The following is a 6,000-nucleotide window of genomic DNA, read 5'->3' on the forward strand; positions in this document are numbered from 1 at the left end:
ACGCTTGCCTGATGCTACCTGCGCAACACTCACAGAACTCCGGAAGTTTGACGTCGCCTTTGCTCACTCGAACTGTCGGCATGACACTCTCTAAATAAACCAATAATGCATTGCATAAATAAATAAACAACAAAGAAGTGTGCACATGATGTATGCTTATATAATAATATGGCGTCATGTCTCTAAAACCTTTGCAAAAGATCGCCAAACGATTAGGGTTTCGAAGGTTCGAACCTCGAATAAGCTAACATAAGTTCATATAGCTTTGCATGGCTGGCAGTTAGAACGGTGGCATAAAGAGAGTTTAGTGCTTTGGCGGTCAGATCGACGATATGATGGCGCTCAGACCGGTAACTGGCGATGAGACCGGCCCAAGCGGTGGTCAGACCACTGGAACTCTATTTGCGGCACCTTTGTGAGGTCGCCGGCGAAGGCTACGGTGAGGCTTTCTACCGTGAAGGGTACAAAAAAGCTCTAGGAGACTAGTGGACTGCTTCTAGTGTGGTTTGGATAATATTCACCGAGCCAAACTTGAAAAACTCCATGAATGGGATCTAAGCTAGGGTTGAGTTTGGGCCTAAACGACATGAGGATCGATTAGAGCTCGAAAATGATGGAAAAATTGTAGGAGATGTCTCACCTTAGTGTCGAGAAACTTCCTAGCGGGTTAGAAAGCTCCGGGAAAGCTTCGATTTGTGAATCGAGCTCCGGAGTGGTTGGTGAGCTCGAGGTGAAAGGAACATGTCTCCGGCCAGGGAGAAGAGAGGGAAGAGCTCGGGGAAGTCTTCAGGAAGCTTGGAGGAGTTCCTTCCTTCGATCTCTGGCCGTCAAACACGTCTATCGGATCTCTCCTTCTGTCTCTAGGGCTTGAGTGAGGGAGAGGGTGAGAGGAAAAAGAGAGAAGAGAGTGAGGGAGAGTGATCGACCCCCCCCCCCTAAGTAACTCTGCGCGCTGGCGATCATGCCGCAAGAGCTCCCTGTTAGACCGTGGTGAGACTCGGTCAGACCGCGAGAGAGATCTTTTGCTGAATTTTTCTAATTTTTCCCTTTCTCCTTTCTTCTTCTCCAGAGGTATTTAGGGTTTCCTAAAGAGTTCTAAACCATCTCCAAAATACTTTTGAAACATGTTTAGCTAGACTTAATAAACAAATACATAGAAATATAACGCCATGATGATTATGCATGCTTAATTACATAATTAATATTTTGGGACGTGACAAATCTCCCCCTTAAAAGGAATCTCGTCCCGAGATTCGACAAACTCAGGGAGAAAGCGACGGTGATGAAGTGGTAAGGAATCTTCCATAAATGGGAAATAATTTTGTCAAAATCCATCGACGGACTGATAAGATAGCTATCAGACCTCCTGTGCACTGGCGGTCAAACCGCAGCTATGCCCGATTAGACCGTGGCATGGTTAGACCGTGGGTTCGGCGGTTAGACTAAAATCTATACAGAGAGGTTTGGGCTTTGACGGTCGGACCGCATGGCTGGGGTGGTTAGACCGCGAGTCCACAGAGAGTTTCAGGGGTTCTTGCAGCCTCTGGCGGTCAGACTGGTAGAGGTGTGGTTGGACCGCTAGCAGGGTATTCTCCCGGTTGAAACAGTTTCTAAGCGCGATCCTTTGGGAACAAAGTTTTCGACCAACACGATGATGAACATAACACATGTGAGATGCTCAACATATGTGGAATTGAAACTATACTCACAAATTTTCAAAAAGATCTGGAAATTCGGAGCGAATTCGATCCTCGCGCTCCCAAGTTGCCTCATCTTCCGAGTGTTTGCTCCATTGCACCTTAATGAACCATCGCTCAACTTCTACAGAAAGACCTATGTATTGCTAAGCATTTTGATTAACCTTTGGAGTTAGACATCAACATTGTTAACCCACGTTACAAGGATGAGGATCATCGATAATTCAAGGTAGAAGTAATACAATCAACATAGGTTATACCCATATAAGCCCGACATTGACTCGCTAATCATGCAAACATATATAAAACATAATTTATCAAATTAGACATCATATGATCCAAAGTAGTAGGTTAAGTATGTTTATATGCTTGCCTTGCCGCTTTGGCGCTTGCCTAACGTTACCTGCGCAGCACTCACAGAACTTTGGAAGTTCGGCGTCGCCTTCGCTCACTTGAATCGTCGACGCGAAACTCTCTAAATAAACCAAGAATGCATTGCATAAAGAAATAAACGACGGAAAGTATGCACATGATTCATACTCATATAACAATAGGGCGTCGTGTCTCAAAAACCTTTACAAAAGATCATCAAATGATTAGGGTTTTGAAGGTTCGAACTTCGAATAAGCTAACATAAGTTCATATAGCTCTGCATGGCTGACGGTCAAACTGATGTTGTGGCGGTGGTCAGACCGGTGGCATGCAGAGACCTTGGCGATCAGACCGACGGTATGGTGGCGGTAAGACCGGCAGCTGGCGGTCAGATCAACCTGAGTGGCGGTTAGACCGCTGGAACCATGCTCGTGGCACCTTTGTGAGGTCGTCGACGAAGGCTCTGGGGAGGCTTTCTACTGTGAATGGTACCAAAAAGCTCTAGGAGACTAGTGGAGTGCTTCTAGGGTGGTTTGGACAACATTCACCGATCCAAACTTGGAAAACTCCACGAATGAGGTCTAAACTAGGGTTGAGTTTGGGCCTTAACGGTATGAGGATCAATTAGAGCTCGAGAATAATGGGAAAATGATAGGAGACATCTCACCTTAGTGTCGGAAAACTTCCTAGTGGGTGGGAAAGCTCCGGGGAAGCTCCAATTTGCGGATCGTGCTCCGGAGTGGTTGATGAGCTCGAGGTGAAAGGAACGTGTCTCCAGCACAGGAGAAGAGGGAGAAGAGCTCGGGGAAGCCTTCGGGAAGCTTAGAGGAGTTCCTTCATTCGATCTCCAGCTGTCAAACATGTCGATCGGATCTCTCCTCTCTCTAGGGCTTGAGTGAGGGAGAGGGTGAGAGAGGAAAAAGAGAGCAGAGAGTGAGGGAGAGTGATCAACCCCCCCCCCCTCCTAAGTGACTCTGCGTGCTGGCGATCAGACCGCCAGGGCTCCCGGTCAGACCGCGGGAGACCACGTGTCTGCCAGTGGCTGTCAGACCGTGGTGAGACTCGGTCAGACCATGAGAAGGACCTTTTGCTGAATTTTTCTAATTTTCCCCTTTCTCCTTTCTTCTTCTTCCCTAGGTATTTAGGGTTTCCTAAAGAGCTCTAAACCATCTCCAAAATATTTTTGAAATATTTTTAGCTAGACTTAATAAACAAATATGTAGAAACATAACACCATGATGATTATGCATGCTTAATTACATAATTAACGTTTTGGGACGTGACATACTATCTGAACCCCTTTGGGCGGACGGGAAATATCCTATCTGTTTTCACCCCTATACCTACATATACATGCTAACTAACTGGTTTGGATGAAGTGTATGAATGATGCATAATTTGGTTCAAATATAGCTTGGATCTCTACCAGATTTCAACCAAAATATATGAAGACTCGCATTTTGTTGTTGGATGTGGTGTTCTTGTGTTCCTATCTATAAAAGGCACACAATTGCCATCATTTTTCACATAATGCTAATAGTGATTTACGTGACGAAACACCAGTGCCTCAATATAAGCAGGTCAACAAATTATCGGTATCTCCCATCTCTTCCATGCTGAAACTTTTCCAATCTTTGCTCTGGTTCATTTGAAATTTACCTAAAGGTCTTTCATGAGTTTTTGGAAGTTCAAAAAATTTATTATGATCAACACTATACTCGGTTATTTTGAAAACCTAGGTTAAATACAAAACCATCAAACATGCATTAATAAGGAACTATAAGAAAAACCCTATTCACGAGTATATGTTCGAATTTTTTTTGCGTATCCACATGTCAAGTTGGGTTAGCCTTCTCTCCCTCTACTTGAGGGGTGTCTAGCCATTATACTCTATAAGAAGGAAGTTATTAGTCTAGTAGAACTGGTTTTGATAGTAGATTTACATCTATTTGAGAATAAGTTGGAAACTCCACTGAAAGTATATAATGGCCTTAGAGGGGGGGGTGAATAGGGTACTAATAAAAAAACTAAATCAACTACCAATTTCTAGAACAAGGAGCAACCTTAGCCTAGAATGTATAAAAGCAATTAGACGACCTAGCAAGCTAGAAAGATAAGCACAAACATGCAAACATATAGAACATAAGTAAAGTGCGGAATTGAAACTTGCATAAAGGAAATGCTATAAGCAAAATATGGAATGTAACAAGAGTAGGGAAAGAGGACATCAAGTTTTTCCTGAGGTATCGAAGAGTTGGCACTCTCCACTAATCGTCGTTGGAGCATCCACACAAAGATGTCGCTCCCTCTTAAGTCACCAAGACTCAAGTGCTCACTTGTGATTTTCACTTCTCCATCTTCGGATTGGCGGGTATCAAACTAAGTAAACGAGCTTCCCGGGCTCCCACAAGACCTCCAAGAGGTCACCGAGAACACCTTCAATCTCCACAACAGGCTAGGTATTTTCAACCACCAAGAGTAACAAGCTAATTGGTTCACTTGATCTCAATCAAACCTAAAATAACATCTAGATGCACACTTACTACTCTTGAAGCACTAATAGAGTCCTTAATCTTCAATTAAGAACTTGCAAATCACCTCAAGTGCTCTCCCTTGCCTCTAGATGATACACACTATGTATGAATGCTTCTAGGTTGCAAGAGAGACGAATGGAACTAAGTGAGGAGGTATATATAGGCTAGATGTCCAAATCTATCCGTTGCCCAACCACTCATTTTTTCTGTGAACACCGGATGGTCCGGTGCACATGCCTCTGTTAACACAGGACAATTCGTTGAGTTAACTTTTTCCACATGCTGATTTGACAGTTGTCAGTAGCCGTTGCAAAATGCTCCGATGTTCTTCCACATAGCATCACCGGATAATCCGATGAGTTATACTTTATTTCCTTCGAAATACCAAGCTTCTGTTAAATAGTCCGGTGATGACTCCTTTAAGTCACCGGATAATCCGGTCAGTTCAACTCTGAGTTTCTACAGAAAAACGGTCCTTCTGTTAAATAGTCTGGTGTATGAGTGCTTTAGATCACCGGACAATCCGGTCCATGTAACTTCAAATTTCTTTGAAAAATGACTCTTCTATTAAATGCTCCGGTGCAAAATTCCTTCCATCACCGAACAATCCAGTGAGTTCATTTGAAATCTTCACAGAGAAGAAAAATAGTCCGGTGGGTAAAATCCTTCTCACACCGGACAATCCGGTGAGAACAATCTTCCTGGAACTCGTCCAATTCAATCGACTTTAAGTTCTAACTTCTCACCAATGGATTTCTTTGAGCTACCTAGTGCTAGATTTTCGTAAGTGTACATCAAACTATGTTTAGACTCAACTAGGTCAAACTACAACACTTAGCCCTCTTTTATAGTACGGTCAAAAGACAAAAAAAAGACCTATGTATACTCTAAGTGTCCTTCATCACCTTGTAATATTTAGAACTAGAAGATCCTTAATCTTAACGCAAATATCCTTTGATCGATCAATGGAATTCCATGAGTGACCAAGAAAGACCATTCAATCATTGTGAATTAAAGAATTTGATTTCCTTCAAAACATACGCATTAGTCACAATAATATGGTTGTCATTAATCATCAAAACACTTAACACTTAACTAGAGGCCTAGATGCTACATCCACTCATCATAAGGATGATCAGAAATATAGGGGCAATTTGCTAGATACCATCGTAAAAATCATAAAAGTTAAAAAATATCATCGGCTATGAGGATGACATGTGGACCCTATATGTCATCCTCACAACCGATAGTATTTTCCAATATAGATACTTTTACGATGGTATCCACCTAATTTCACCAAATATATTAGGCTTTTGTCCAAACAAAGAAGAGTGACATGCACTAGACTCCTCTTAATCCTATCCTTAGGACATTCAGTATATAGGTTTACATCCATT

This window comes from Phragmites australis, chromosome 22 (genome assembly GCF_958298935.1).
Source record: "Phragmites australis chromosome 22, lpPhrAust1.1, whole genome shotgun sequence".
Taxonomy (NCBI): domain Eukaryota; kingdom Viridiplantae; phylum Streptophyta; class Magnoliopsida; order Poales; family Poaceae; genus Phragmites; species Phragmites australis.